The sequence below is a fragment of the Lepidochelys kempii genome, chromosome 9 (genome assembly GCF_965140265.1).
Source record: "Lepidochelys kempii isolate rLepKem1 chromosome 9, rLepKem1.hap2, whole genome shotgun sequence".
Taxonomy (NCBI): domain Eukaryota; kingdom Metazoa; phylum Chordata; order Testudines; family Cheloniidae; genus Lepidochelys; species Lepidochelys kempii.
Window position 1 is genome coordinate 34,062,974 of NC_133264.1, and position 16,138 is coordinate 34,079,111.

The 16,138-nt window shown below is 42.6% G+C and overlaps 1 long non-coding RNA gene across 2 annotated transcripts in view; it reads right to left on the minus strand.

Moving 5' to 3' along the window:
- Positions 1-8,415: 8,415 nt before the first annotated feature.
- The window catches only part of LOC140916890 (uncharacterized), a 140,902-nt gene continuing 133,179 nt past the window's right edge, over positions 8,416-16,138 (minus strand). For both annotated transcript variants that reach the window (XR_012160683.1, XR_012160682.1), the window contains exon 4: positions 8,416-8,793. This is a non-coding gene — a long non-coding RNA (uncharacterized lncRNA). The remainder of the gene's footprint in view (positions 8,794-16,138) is intronic.

Genomic DNA, 16,138 nt, shown 5'->3' on the forward strand with positions numbered 1-16,138 from the left:
GTTACAATTAGATGCTTATCTCAGTTAAATGGAAATTCTGAACCTTTCAAGATTTGACCATCACCAACAAGTTCTTGGGTTAACATTACACACTGTGGTCACAATCAGAAAAGTGGGGGGGGGGCGTTCTCCCCTCCAACCTGGGACTGAATTTTCAACACAATCTTGGGCTTGCCTACACTGTACTGCATCGTTGCCTATATAAAATGTTTGGACACAAGCAACTTCTGTGGAAATATTGTACAGTAAGAGGGTCTCATTTTATTATTACATACACCCGCTGAAAAATAGAAAGTATAATCCCTCACTTTTTTGAATTGCCCATGATTTCTTCCACTGATTTGTTTTAAGGAGCACTGAGGCAAGATTTTTTTTCATTCATGCCAATAAATATTAATCCTCCTTACTTTTCATCATCCCCCGCTCTTCTACAGGAAGTTTTCAGTTCCACTATTGTTCAATAATAGTCTATCCATCACTTTTTGTTCCAATTAAGTCTTAAATTAAGAAAATTGTATTTTATTTTCAAAAGAATAACTTTAATGAGCAGATGACAACAGCATCTCTCGAGTAATTCAATTATTTGCTATGATTTACTTTTTTATTATTAAACAGAGAAGTTAAATGAAATCCAAGTGCTTGAGAGAGGGATGACTGGGCAACAATTTTTATTTTCTCTCCCCAGGATAGCTTTGATTTTGACTAAGCTATTTTAGCCACTATGAACTGATCTAATGCCTTTACATTGGCATTGATGGGTATTGGATCAGGGGCAATGTCATTCACAGCATAGAATCACAGAATTGTAGGACTGGAAGGGACCTCAAGAGGGCTTCTAGTCTAGACCCCTGCACTCAAGGCAGGACTATGCATTTTCATGCAAAGGTATTTTTAGGTGGGTCTTTGGTGAAAGACTCAGTTTTGGGACACTCAGAAAAACTTGGATGAAAATTACTTTACGTTTGTACAATGTTTTGAGCATGGACAGCCAGATATATTTATGCTTGGAGATCCACTTAGACTGAGCAGTGGTGTGTCAGTGAGCGACTTTCAGCTCCCTGATTCTCTGGGCCAGTTAGCTGGCCCTGGCATGAGTCAGAACAGCCTACGGGCTGTTGTAATTTATGTCAGCTTGATAGGGTCTGCTGCCACCCTATCCTGTGTGAGTGAGAGAGAATGGGACAGTTGGTGCAGCAGCTGGTAACCCAGGCTTTATACCAGCTGAAAGACTCCCAGCATGGGCCAAGTTCTAGCTCCCATGCACTGCCTGAATGGAGCAAAGGAGCTAGAGTTGGCCAGAAAACCTGTTTGGGAGAGCACAATGTAAGCGATATCTATTAAAAAAAAAAAGCTACAGTCATGTTACTCTAATATTCTTTACATATTTTTTGTACATCTAAACAGGAGTCATCCATAAATAAGAATGGATACCTTCAACCTTGGTGTACCGACATTAAAGAAAACCAATGAAAAAGAGAGCTTGTTTTTCCAGAGAAATATTCCGTGGTTCTGTCTCACAGCCTGTCCTCTTTATAGCCACTCGCTGGGCCACTATGCTTCAGCCAGTCTTGCAGATTTTAGTAATTATGACTGGTAAGCACCACCAGCTGTTTGTTTATGAAGCTGACTGAGTCAAATTGACAAGAGATAATTACTTTCTGACTCTGCAAGGTGACGTGTGCGCTTCTCAGTGAGAGAATAACACTGATGAAGATTGGTGTGGAAGAAAGGCCTGGCACGTATGGACAGCTCAGTTGTGTTTTTGTTACCTAATGTTTAAAGGCCTTTAACACTTGAACTATTCATGTCACTGACAGCCATTCACATGGCTAAAACTGAAAGACAGGCACAGAGAGGCTTTTGGCGGCGGTGGGGGGGAGCTGATCAGAAAAAAGTGTAATACAGCTTACACAGCAGTAGAATATGCATTGCTTTTCTGGTTTCATCACCAGTTTAACAAAAGCAGACTGTGAATAAATTGAAACCTTATGCAGAAATAGGAACCTGAGCTGAACTAAAGCTTAAAAGGTACTTTATGAACAAAAAATGTTTCAAGGCTTGTCTGCACACAAAGTTTGCACCATTTTAACTATTCTGGTATAAATGCTGTCCAGTACCCCCAGTGTGGACACAGTTTTACTGATGTAGATGTGCTTATACCAGCACAGCTTATTCCCATAAAGGAAGAGGAATGGACTACACTAATATAAGGCTCCTTTCTATGCAGTGCTTGAGTCCTAAAAAAAGAAGTGCCAGAACTCACTTCTCCCTTGGAACTCTGTGGACACCTGTCTAGTCCACTCGCCCAGGAGCAGCAGATAGGGTCGAGAGAGTTCATTTCATTCCTGCCAACACCCTTTGGCCTGTGCATCGGTAAAGGGCTTCTCCTTTCCCCTCCCCCCCACCCCCGTCCCGGGCTTGAGGGGAAGAAGGGGGTGCCAGAGGCACTGGCCATAGGGAAGACCCAGCAGCTGCCACCTCCCCTCCTGGACATATCTGAGACAGCAGAATGGACAATGATCCCACAGCCAGGGACTCACCATCTGCACCAGGAGGAACAGGCAGGGGTGCCTGCAGCCTCGCCAGTTGGGGGAACCCCTGCCAGACTTCTGGTGCTGCAGTCTGGGAGATGATGTCCCGCCACTTCCCCGAGTCCCCTGACCTGGGCAGCACCATGGGAGCAGGGGCACTGGGGATCCTGGTGCAGACATGGTGAGCTTTAGGAACCTGTAGGGGTAGCACTGCGAGAAGCACTAACTGCCTGAAAATATGGTGAGGAGGTTTCACAGCCCTCTCTCATGCAAAGGTGGCTGGCTGAATAAGGGCATGCTTAGTGCTCATCCTGTAGCAGCAGGCCCTCTTTTCTTGTCCATAGGGATCACACTATGGGGAATAGTGGCTAAAATTGCCCCTCAACATCAGGCTAGGACCCTAAGTACTAGATTCTGGAATAGCCATTGTATCACAATCAGTGGAACTGGAGTCAGAGAGCCCAGAACGACTGTTACTGATGGGACACCAGGAAAGCAGGGAGGGAGAGGAGTTGGGCTGGAGACAACTCAGCAACATGGACAGAGCAGTGAGCGGGGTTTAATAAAGTTCCACTTGGTCAGCGCAACCTGCATTCAGCTTCACTCTTTGCAAATGAAACAGCCCTGTAGCCAGATCCCAAATCTATACCCAGCATTTGTTTCCCCATTTGCCTGTTAGAATAATTCAAAGGCATAGCCATTTTTCCCCTATTTCCAGCACAATGGTTATGGTGTTTCTTTCCTGGAAAATAAACTCTTATGATTTTCCATTTATTTAAAGACTCTAGCAGGCATCACAGAAGAATTTGGTGCTCACTCTTACCATTAGATCAGTGCAGTTCCCCCTTGGTTTTGAAAAAAGCAAAACACAAACCCATTCAACCCCCCTCCTCCCCCGCAAATACCCAAGCAATCTCGGGGAGTACCTGGTGGAGAGGCAGCTCTGGTGCTATTTCTGGCCAAGAGAAAGCACTCCAGTGGTGAGTTCAGTGGCACCCACAGCCGTATGCACGGTATATGTGGAATGCACCACTGGCAGTGGTGAGAAGGAGCAGTGCTGACCACCCCACTGTTCAGTCAGATTTGACCCTGCTGGTCCTCTGTCATGAAGCAGGGTCGGCGGGTGGGGAGGGCATGGAGTCAAAACTGAGTGCCTGGCATCGCAACCTGGTACACAGGGGTAACAGTACCATGATGGAGGGGCTACGGTGCCAATTCTGAGTGAACAATGAGGTGGCCAGTACTATTTCTTCTTACCACTGCTGTGGGGCTGGCTCCAGTACCAGCACTCCCCATCTCCCTGGGGCCTGCCTGGCCTCACCTGGCTATGGGGAGGAGATGGCTCCACAGGGATTGAGGATGCGTATCATGTTAAACATTTCTGGGGGTGCCCCTGAATGAGTCCACTGCTTTACAGAGGCTTTCCATTGACTTCAGTGTGTATCATACTTTATGTGAGTAAGCAACACTCACCACTCATGGGATTCTGCAGGATTGGGCCCTTAGCCTGCACCAGAGACAGGTAAGGAAAGAGGGACAACCCAGTTAGAAGTAGGTGACAAAACAGAAAATGTTTCCGTTTTTGACAATGCCATTCTTCAGACATATTTTGGCCTCAAGCTACATGGTTATGCAGCTATAATAAGAACAGCCTCAGCTTTGTTATTCTGTACCAACTGCCTACGTAAGCAGAAAAATCTATTAACATTTATCTCTGCTTATTTAGCTATGAAATTTATTGCTACTGTGGTTGAATAAAGGCCTCTTCAGTTGACCTCTGCATAACAAATCTTGACCATATAATTGCCACAGCTTGAAGGCATCTCATGTTTTAGTTTGCAGTCTGGTAAACTATTGGACAGACGGTGAGCTGTGACCAAAAGAGAACATTTGATGTCCATTTTGCAATAAAAGAAATTGTGTTGCGAAAGACTTTCTGGGTTATTTCTTGGAATTGTTCTCTTGTTTCCACACCATTTTTATTTACATGTATATACAAGTTTCTTTTATAACTTGCAAAAATTCACCTGGGAATTCTTGAACTGCATTGTCTCTGACTATATGGTCTGAGAGCACAAACTTTATGGCCCACAGGGGCCATCAGGTTTACAGTCATTTCCTCGTGTCAAGTTGTTTAAATGTAAAGCTAGACCTCCTACATATCAGAACAGTAACGTCTCCTTTGTTTAAATGACATCCCCGGCCACTTCAAGGTTATTCCTAACAAGGATAGTAATGATAGACATCAACTCTAAGGAGACACTGTAAAAAACCAGGTATAAGCTTCATCAATATACCTACCTCATTACATGAGCTTAGTTACTGTAGGTGAGCTGAGGATGGCTGACATGGGATCCACACAAACCATTATGATAATAAAGTATGTTTCAAATGGTTTATTCAGTGGGCCAGATTTACACTAGTCTGCAATTGTGGAAGCGAACAAAACCTGGCAGAGTGCTCCTAACAGTGGAGAGTCTGCATGGCGGGGAGAAGCAGCTGCTCACCACATCCCCAGTGCAGGATCCCCTGGCAGGATTATAAGCGTGCTCCTGGCAGAGACTAAAGCAGCCTTCTTGTGGAGGAACACTGTCTGCCCTCTCTGGGGAGCAAAGTCCCCTTGGGATGCAGCAGCCCTGGCTGGGACAGGGAGATACAAGTTGCACCTCCTTGCACCAGCAGAGGTGATCTCAGTCCAATTATTGCATCACACCAGTATATTGTTTGGGGGCAAATTCTCTGCTGATTTACAATCCATTCAACAGTCTTGCACAGGGTTTTATATTAGCCCACATTTTGGACCCTGTTTAACCTCAAATACTAGTTTAGCCTGCAAGAAAATAGTGTTTAAAATCTGCTCATCGGACTACACAAATTGCTGTATTCATCAGGCCGGCCCTTCCTTTGATCCAATAGCCTGACTCTAACTGGGCCAATTGAAGGTGTTCCAGAGGAAGGCATAAGTAATCTCATTACTTATTCTCATAATTAGGGAATACCCTGCCCACAGAGGAAGTTTCTTCCTAATCACTATTAGCAGTTGTCTTAGGCCCTGGAACATGAGGGTTTGAATCCCTTCTCTATTTATATTATCTGTCTCATGTAATCTAATGTAAATATTTATGTTTCCTTATCCATATAAACATCTAACATTTTAGTAGCTCTTGGCCTCAAAAATATCCTGTGGCAGTATGTTCCACAGGCTACGCACGGTGTGCAAAATAGTATTTCCTTTTCAGTTTGTCACCTTGCATTTCATTTAACCTCCCCTTGTTATTGTCTTACAATAAAAAGGGCAAATAGGAGCATAGCCGTTTTTTCAAGACCTTTCAGTCTTTTGTAGACCTCTGTCAAATCCCCTCTCTAAAGTGAACAGTCCCAGTCTTTTTTCACACGGAAGTCTTGCCAGGTGTCTAACTACTTGTCACCGGTCTCTTAACGCTTTCTGCCAGTTTAGCTGGACAGTTTCTGAGCTGGGCACATTTATGTTCTTGTACCAAGTTACAGTTCTTCTTCTGCCAGTTAAGCAGTTTGCAGATTTAATAACCGTACAGAAAGGGTGCAGGACAACACGTGCACGTGCCCTAACTCTTCCCAAGAACAGTTGTTTTTGGGGCAGGCTCTGAAAGGGTGAGTTCTCTCAAATCAATGGGATTTGAGGGTACTGCCCCCCCCCCCCCCCAAGAATGCCTACCGCCACATGAGGGCCATAGCCTACTGAAGGGTCCTGATGTGCAGGGTGGATGTACTTGTGGCATCCCTTTCTTTGCCTTTGCTCGTAGTCTGGAGGGATGCCTGGTCAGAGCCCACTTCCTCTTTTCCCCTTCTAGAAAGAGAGGTAGAGAGCCATGGTGTGGAGCAGTCTTTTGTGCTGATGAGCGTAAAGGGACAGTGCAATGGGAGAGAAAACTCCTTATGACCCTCCCTTCTGCATATCCATAGAAGAACCTGCAGCAGTCTGACCATATAAGTATATGGCATTGTTGTAACTATGGTGATCCCAGAATATTAGCAAGACAAGGTGGGCAAAGTAATATCTGTATGAACCAACTTCTACTGGTGACAGAGACAAGCTTTCAGACTTACACAGAGCGCTTCTTCAGGTCCCCAGCTGCTTAGCCTGGGTTAGCCCTATAGGACATATTCAACTTGCTTACTAGAAAAGCTTCTATTACTTTTTGGAATTTAAGATTATAATTCATTCGTGCGAGTATATGTTCACCTGCTTCAACCTTGGAAATGACTCTTATTTTCTTGAGCTAGTTAATAAATCTTTATGTAGTGTATTATAGGATTGGTTACAAGTGCTGTCTTTGGTGTGAGATCTAAGGTGCAGTTGACCGGGGTAAGTGACTAGTCCTTTGGGATGGGAGTAACCTGAATGTTTCTGTGATTCCTAGTATAATGGACCACCTATCCCAAAGGTATGCTTACCAATGTGGCAAGATAGATTGGAGTACCAAAGGGAACTGTCTGTGACTCCATGGTTAGGCCAGAGGAATTTACGCTTGATGATTGGTTAGTGAAATCTAAGTATAGACCTCACACCCAATTTGGGGTTTGTGCCCTGATTCCTAGCAGTCTGCCCTGAGGTTGGCACTCATGCTCTTGAGTCACTGCAGGCAGCTTGACGCTGAGGAACCTGAAGAAGAACTCTATACGTTCGAAAGCTTCTCGCATCAACAGAAGGTGATCCAATAAAAGATATTACCTCACCCACCTTGTCCTCCCAGAAGTATAGGCACACCCCCAAAACTCCTCAAATATGCACAGCAAGAAGTTAAAAGTAAATGCAATTATATAATCAAAAATTAATTCATAAGCTCATAGCTAAATTCTGCACCCTCTAAAGCTTAAGTGCTGGCAAAGCTCTCACCCTTAATTTGAATTGCATGGCAAATCCTTTGGCTAGTGTCGTTTAATTTTATTTTTTAACATGTTAATCAGAATCTTTATCTGTTACCTCCACTTTGTTTCTTACTGTACGCGCACAAACACACAGCATGAGTGGAGGCGTTTGGGCACAGATGCTGTAGACTCAGTTCAGGAAAGTTGATTTTTCTCTTTTAACAGTGAAAGCATAAAATAAAAGCAGTCAGCCCTAAACAACAAAAATATCAGGGCCTAAGACTCAGGTTATTAATTAAGGTTAATTCCAACCTGATTTTAAATTGGAGGAAGCTGGGGGTGTGGTGTTTTGTTATTTTTTTTTTTGCTTTTAGGCCTGGAAAATTTTTCCTCATTCTCACATTTTCAGTTTCCTTTGGGTCTTCTGGTGGTTTATTAACACAGGACTTTGGTTGGGATGTGTATTTCTGTGCATTGTAGCATTTGCTCCACATGAACTTTAATTTTATAAACATAACTATTTTTTCTTAGGTATTTTTATTATGCGTATCACCATAGTATCTAGCTGCCTAGTTCAATAACTAAAGAGACCCATACATTGCTTGCCAGTCAACCAGATAGCAGTTGGGAGAGTATCTCATGGAAGTAAGGAGAGGGAACAGGTTGTGTGCATGTTTGGATGAAACCTCTATTAATAGAGACAGGCCTGGGTAAAGAGGCACAACTCACATTTTCCTCTAAATGGGGGAAGGGGAGGAGGACTCATCCATCTTTCTGGCACAAAAGTGGTCCACAGCAGAGGCCCTCTGCACAAAGTGTCTTTTTCTTGGAATATGAAGATTCACCCTCGGCTCCATCAACGTATTCCTGTACTTAGAGGCTTTTTAATGTATGGGCTTTGCTATGATGCTTGTCATCTAAGGGAACAGACAGGGAGAGGGCCCTATGCTCCATTGTGCACAGAAACTGCAGGTCTGACCAGATCTTATACAGGCCGGTCAATGTGGTGTTTGAAGGAACAAATACGGACACCGTGTAGAATCAAGCAAGTGGGTTTATTACGTACAGCGCTGACAGAGCGTCACCTCGCTTATTAGGCTCAGAGACACTGCCAAACAATTGATTACAATGGATTATATGGATTTTCCATGGGTGGAGGGAAATGACGGGGTAGGCAGTCCCAAACCCCTGGATAGGTCTAGCAGCAAGACAAGATAAGCACAGTAGCCAATGGTCAAAAGGCTACATAATGTCTCCGCCCATGGTTTCAGGTTAACACATGACAATTAGTACACAGGTGTTTTCCATTAAACAATATATAAAGTGTGTTAGTATAAAATATATATATGTTGAATTCTGATTTGGGATCCATAGATAATGAAGTAGCTCCCTTGATTGTTCAACAGGTACACACCTAGGAGTTAAAGCAAAAGGACAAATGAAAAGTATATAGCAATAAAGGTTGTCTTTTAATTATTCATTTGTGTTTGTAAGGCAGGTACTGGCAATGGCTAGGAGGAGAGGTGCACATCTGTGAGAGGGAGGATATCATATCTCATACTGATATGTTTGAACCTCTTCCATAAACTCAAGGCTGGTATGTAGGAAGGCACCTCTTCTACAGAAGAAACAGGGCCCCTTTCATTCCCATGGTCTGTTCCCAACTTTGAGATAAAGCCCCCAATTATAATTTCCACCTGGCTTCTTGCTGACCAAGCTTATCTTAGCAAAAAGTAAGGTTGTCCTTTGTTTGTTCTGTTTCTTAACTAATATTGTTCACTATTTGCTAGGCCTCTGTCTTCTTGACCAAACTCTGGATTTTGGGCCTGTAAAAAGAGCTGACACAGTCCATATATCAGGTTATAACATAAACAGAATACGGATTTTAGCCCTTCAGTGTTACTGAGGAAGCCTTTCAGAGTAGCAGCCGTGTTAGTCTCTATTTGCAAAAAGAAAAGGAGTACTTGTGGCACCTTAGAGACTATCAAATTTATTTGAGCATAAGCTTCCGTGAGCTACGGAAGCTTATGCTCAAATAAATTTGATAGTCTCTAAGGTGCCACAAGTACTCCTTTTCTTTTTGAGGAAGCCTTGTGTTTGAATAATTCTGCCATGTAAACATCTACTAAGTTGTCTGCTTCTTTGTTGTATGGTTCTTAATCCAGTGGAGTTGTAAGATTGTGAGTTTGGGGATCCTTAGAAAATTGCTTACATTATGATTCCTAATCTGTGACCATGAAAATGTTTTTGCTTCACTTGTGTCCTTTCTGTAGCACAGCACTTATGTGTCCTTTTCGTTATCAGAAAATTTCTGAATCCTTGTTAATTATGGTAAGAGTGTGTCATTGGTGTCGGAGCATATTCAGCATCAAACCATGCCTATACATTTTCAGTACAATGGACAGAGACCTGTGCAAAATTGAATAAGACCACTCTGGAGTTAGAGCTGTCTAGTAAATAAGCTTTTGGGTAAAGGAAATAACCGTATCTATGTTGCAACTGATACACAATAGTTTGCATGGTAAACAGCCATCCATGGAAAAGAGGATATAGTGTTGCAGGAGTGGAGAACAGAATTCAGGGGAGCATTGCCTGAGTTAGGAGAGCGGGACTGAGCCCTCTGCAAGACCTAAGCAGTTATGGATCTTCCTTTGTTCATTTTCATTCTTCAGGGTCCAGAGGATGAAATGTTTTTAGAATCAAGCTGTAGGGAGTCTGGGAAAAGAGGAGACGGGGCGTGGGGTGTTAAGTCGTCCTCTCTCTCGTGTATGAAAAAAAAGATGGAAAAAACTTCCCAATACCAGCAGTATTTTAATAACTCTGTTTTCTAAAACAGATAGGCAAGTTTTCCACATGGCCGTGGATTGTGCATAGTAGTTACACGACCTTTCATTCTACTTTGTAACCTGTAACTATCTCTGAGCAATAGATCTTAGACTTTAAAACTTAAGACATCTGCATCAACAAAGGGAAGGAGGCACTTTCCAAATTTAGAATCCTCTATGGAGCACATTTGCTATGCAATCAATTGCATTCTGGCCAACAGCAGGAATAACTGATGTGCACCTACCAGACCTGATTATATTATAGTTTAAATCTGATTCTTTTGCTCTATGTTTTCCAGTGCCTGCATTTGTGCAAACCTAAGTTTAACAGTATGAGTCAATCCCTGGTGTTTGCAAAAAAAAATTTATGGTATCCAAACAATCAGAAGGTTCAAATGCCGTATGAAAAAGCAAGCATTGTAAGCATGATTTTAAAAGGTTTTTTTAAATAAGGTATTGTTCATCTAGTAACTTTTACTTGAGTGTTTCAAAGTAAAAGTTACTAGATGAAAAATACCTTATTTAAAAAAACCTTTTTAAATTGATGCAAATAAGGGTCACCGCAGTTCCCAGAAGAAGCAGGAGATAGTAATATGCTGTGTACCATTGCATTGCTTATACCCCTAATTTTGTTGCAATGCACACCAAATTCCTCAACCATGCAGGAGGACTGTCTCTATTTAAAAAATAAATAAATAAAAGCCACCGCCACCCCCCAAAAGGAAAACTATATGGAAAAAAGACAGCATAGTTTATTTTTAAAGGATAACAACTGACAAGGGCTAATTCATTGTACAAAGCCATACACAATTACTGGTTGTAAACATGCTTTTCAATCTTATCAAATGCTTCTTAGTACCTCCTTGCTGAACATGAGTCATTGGCTATTAGGTCCAAGTATGGCTGTGTCTGAAAATAGAGCGTGAGTAGTCATCCTATCCTATGCATTCTCAGTGCATTTGCATGTTCTCCCTTCCCTCTCCATGTCTGGCATCAGAAAATATGAAGGAACAGAAATAAAACTAACTTCTCCCTATTCGCTTGTCCTTTATTTAAAACTTTTCACCTGTCCAATCAAGAAGCAGAAGAAATACAAAGGATGAGATATACAAAAGGATTTAGATGCTTCAAGGGGCAGTTAAGAGTATCATTTAGGTGCCACTCAGATTGTCAAATCCCCCACTGCCACCTAACTATAGGCACCAGAAATCCATGGGCCCCTAATTTTTCACAGTTAAAGTCCCCTAAGTGCCTACATTTCTGCCAGTGACTGTGCATACATCTGCCTTTGGCTAGGCACCTATTTCATGCCTAAACTCCAATGCAATCCTCAAACTAGACATTCCCCTCTAATCTCACCTGTGGGGTCCGATCCAATAGGCATTTTCAGAGTATGACTAATCCCACCCAAAATGGCCAGAAGAGCAGGAGGTTATGTTGGTTTCTTCCCTTAAGTTTTAGCCCCGTGGTGAGTAGCTGGGATGTGGGTGATCCTGGTTCAATTCCCCCTTTGCCTGATGTGGAGAAGAGATTTTAAATTGGGTCTCCCACAACCTAGGTGAGTGCCATAATCACTGGGCTATCGACTAACTCTCTCTCTGGCCCAATGACTATTCTAATATTTAAACAACTTCAAAACAGAAGAGATTGACAGATCCACCCCAGCCTAGGCTGGAAAAACTGGTACCAGCCTTCCATTTGGGGTAACAGATGTGGGGGGCCATGTTTAGCAGCATCAGCTGTTTGGCAGTTTCTTTAAAATAGCGAATAACCTAGTCAGTGCATACACAACTCATTCGTATGCTGTTACCAGTTCATGACAGTGGCTGGTTCCCTGCGATAAATTAAGGAAATAGCTGTGGAGAGGGCCTAATCTAGGTGTAAACATGGGACTTTTGCCCTAGAAACAAGGAACTGCTTTTACATTTCCTTCAGAATAAAAGCCATTCACTATAATTAAAGTTTTCCCAGGCCCAACTCAAATGTGCCCTATCTTCCTCACAACATTGACCAAGTCGACTCTTGAAGACTTCACAGAACAATGAAAATCCACTTCCATGACCCAGAAACCTTGAACTGCAAGGACAGGTAGAGGGCTGAAATATATGCATGGGCCTTCCATGGGCATGTGGCAGATTAATAAAAGGCTCAATTTAATCTCAAGAGAACTGTTCAAAGGGTTCCTTTTAATATTAATGCAAGTTACTCAAATATACTGAAGAGACTTGGCTACTGTGGAACTCAAGGACGCACAAAGCTGAAAGCATTGTTAGTAATGTGAGACGCGTAAGCAGATTTTCAAATGATATTGGTTGGTCTTAAAATTAAACCCAGAGGTTGCGCTGCCAGCCAGCGAGTCATCATCAGATGCACAGATGCATGCGTCTATTCTGGAGGACTTGGGTCAGGCACCAGCAGCCAATGACTTTTTGTATTTACAGGAATAGAAAACAAACTAAAGCTGTATAATGTGTTGCTTCATTTTTAAAATGTACGTGAGCAAAATATATGTAAGGAAATAATGTCAAACCATTGAAGATAAAACTGAATATTTTGTGTATATTATATATCAGGCACCAGCCTAGCTCCAGTGAGGGTTCCCAGCTGTGAGGGGGTAGGGCTTAGAACACACCTCTGTCCTTGGCATCTCTCAATGGCTAGCTTAGATGGCTCCCCAGCCAGCATGCTGGCTTCTGTGGATTGCAGTCTAAGGTGCCTATCTCTCCCCATCCAGGCCTATATGCTTGTCTCCAGTGCAAGGGTATCTTAAGTTATATCTCTAGTGTTGCCCCTATCTTGAGTCCCATTCACATGTAAAATGTGTTAACTGGAGGGCACCTGTGTCATTAACTTGAGTTGGCTGCCCCATCTGGGGTGTAGGCTGAAGCTCAAGTTAATACAAATCGACAGCTGCTAACATGATCACTCTGTAGCGTGGATGCAGGCTACTGCACTCCAGTGCCTTCCCATCATTCCCCCGCCCTCCTCCCATGCAAAAGAACAGACATATTCTCCTACAAATCACTGGGAATGAATTCCTAGAATTCATCTTACTGTAACATAATGTATCCTGGGATATGCCCCTGGAAGTCTTAGCAACACACACCAGTGATTGTAGCACCCGTGCAGATACAGCAGTTCAAATGTTACTTTTCAGATTGGCCACTCTTACTGACTTGAGAGGAGTAACTTGGGTGTACATACCCTAAGTTAACTCTGCAACAAAACGTAAACAATTATACTAACCAGTCCCTATGCACTGCATGTTGAGAAAGTGTGGTGGGAGGCAGGGTAAGTATTTTGCTGGCAAAAGCTATGCGCTCAGACCTTATGTAATCAAATTACTGATCTTCTAAAAAACATTTTTCTAGAATTTTAAATGCCAAATAGAAACAAAATCTGAAAAAACAGGAAGATTCTTTTAGACCATATTAAAACTTGGGAATGCAAGCACCTGATCCTTGGTGTGCAGTTTTAGAAGAGAATTCTGTTGATGAATTCACCAGTGCAACATAGTTCAAAAGTGATTTACAGAAAGAAGTCAGTTATATTAAAATAAAATAATAATGAAAGCCCTTAGCCTCTAAAATGTATGCATGTGCTTAACTCGACCCATGTGAAGAGTGCATAGGAGTTTGCAGAATCAGGACCTAATAGTGTGATAATTTTATTTACCAAGCTCCACCGACTAAAATGAGGGCACCCAGGCTTATCCCACTTTATCTTAACTTTTTTGCTTCTACATTTAAAAGGAGAAACACTGTGTTAATTTTATTTCCTGATATAAAAAGCACCTTTTGGTTGTTATCTTCAAAGCTGAGTAAGGGAGTTAAGCCCATGACTCCCACAGAAATTAATGTGAATTGGATGGCTAATTCCCTTAATCAGCTTTGAAAATATCAGCCATAGGCTACATGCACCAGGACCCAATGCTGCAGTCTTCTCCACAGAGGTAGGGCCCTGTGCAGAGCCCCATGGGCTGCACAGCAGTCAATATGCACTAGAATATGCACTTCATATACTCAGTGTGCTGGTACTGCACACTGGTTCAGTCAGCTGATCCTGGCTCCATCTCAGATAAACAACTGGAAACAGGAATTATCTTAATATGTACATAAAATAGATCAAGACCAGCTGTGGCAGGAACTAAACCCTGAAGAGCTCTTCAGTGCAGAATGCACATGCAGCCTTTCCCTCCTGGATTTGGAGCTCACTATCTGGCTGTAAAGCAATCTGTGGAAAAGGGGAAGAACTTTTCACAGACAAACAAGGAAGGAGAACTACTCCATTCTGTGGGCATTCTGAACGGTTCTCTTGAGATTAAATGTATGGTTTACATCTGTATGGTTCTCTTAAATACAGGAGTGTATGGTTCTCTATAAACCACCATTTCTTTCTGACATTAGTTCACAAAATAACATTAATATTCTAACAACAACGATGCTACTAAGGAAACTTAAACACCTGGAGTTACATAAGATGTAAAGATCATGGCTAAAGGTTGCTGAACACTAGTTTACATATTTAATATGCTATCTAAAATCTAGATTGCAGCACTGATGTTGAAATAATGCACCAGGAAACATTAGAGCTATGAGGAATTTCCAAATGCCAGCTGTGTCAGAGCTGTAGTCATACATGTGTTGATCCAGGACTATGAACCGTTCCTTTTAAAGCTATCCAAGTATCAGCTCCTATGCTCTTTCCGAATACAAATAAGGGCTGGTCTACAAGGTGGGGTGATGCACAGCACAGGGTGTGATAACTGAAGAGCACTAACATGTTGTGCATTAATTGGTCTACATAGATCCTGCTGTGCACACTAAAGGGGCTGTAATAGGGAACTTCACAATAGCGCTTTTATAAACAGAGAATGGTCAGTGCTTGACAGGGGGCATTCAGCACCTCACTACAGTCTTGACCACAGAGGTGGAACTCTGGCCCTGGATCCTATCTGTGTATTCTGGGACTGAGAATTAGATCATATCTTCCTTTTCTAATTGTTTTGCCCCTGGAGAAGGGGCAAAACTGCCCTTAAATTCACCCTGTTATCGTGTGACTGGAACTATGGAGATTTTTTTCTTAAAATAAATGTATCTTGTTCACCAGTGCCCTGATCCAAAACCCATCAAAGCATCAAAGGCAATGAAAAGATGCTGGACTAAGTCCCCCCCCCCCCACAATTTCACTCTGCCTTCCTTGCATGTTGCAAATTTGTGCTGATTTCACAAGAAGTTTTGGTGCAGGATTGGGCTACAGGCAGGAGATCACAAACTCACTCAGCTTTCTTTCAGAGTAAAGCCGTGTTAGTCTGTATTTGCAAAAAGAAAAGGAGTACTTGTGGCACCTTAGAGACTAACCAATTTATTTGAGCATAAGCTTTCGTGAGCTACAGCTCACTTCATCGGATGCATACTGTGGAAAACACAGAAGATGTTTTTATACACACAGACCATGAAAAAATGGGTTTTATCACTACAAAAGGTTTTTTCTCCCCCCACCCCACTCTCCTGTTGGTAATAGCTTATCTAAAGGGATCACTCTCCTTACAATGTGTGTGATAATCAAGGTGGGCCATTTCCAGCACAAATCCAGGGTTTAACAAGAACGTCTGAGGAACAGTGAGGGGGATGGGAAGGAATAAACAAGGAGAAATAGGTCTACAACCTATCCTGAAGGACGACCCAACACTCTCACAAATCTTGGGAGACCAGGCCAGTCCTTGCCTACAGACAGCCCCCCAACCTGAAGCGAATACTCACCAGCAACCACATACCACACAACAGAACCACTAACCCAGGAACCTATCCTTGCAACAAAGCCCGTTGCCAACTGTGCCCACATATCTATTCAGGGGACACCGTCACAGGGCCTAATAACATCAGCCACACTATCAGAGGCTCATTCACCTGCACATCTACCAATGTGATATAT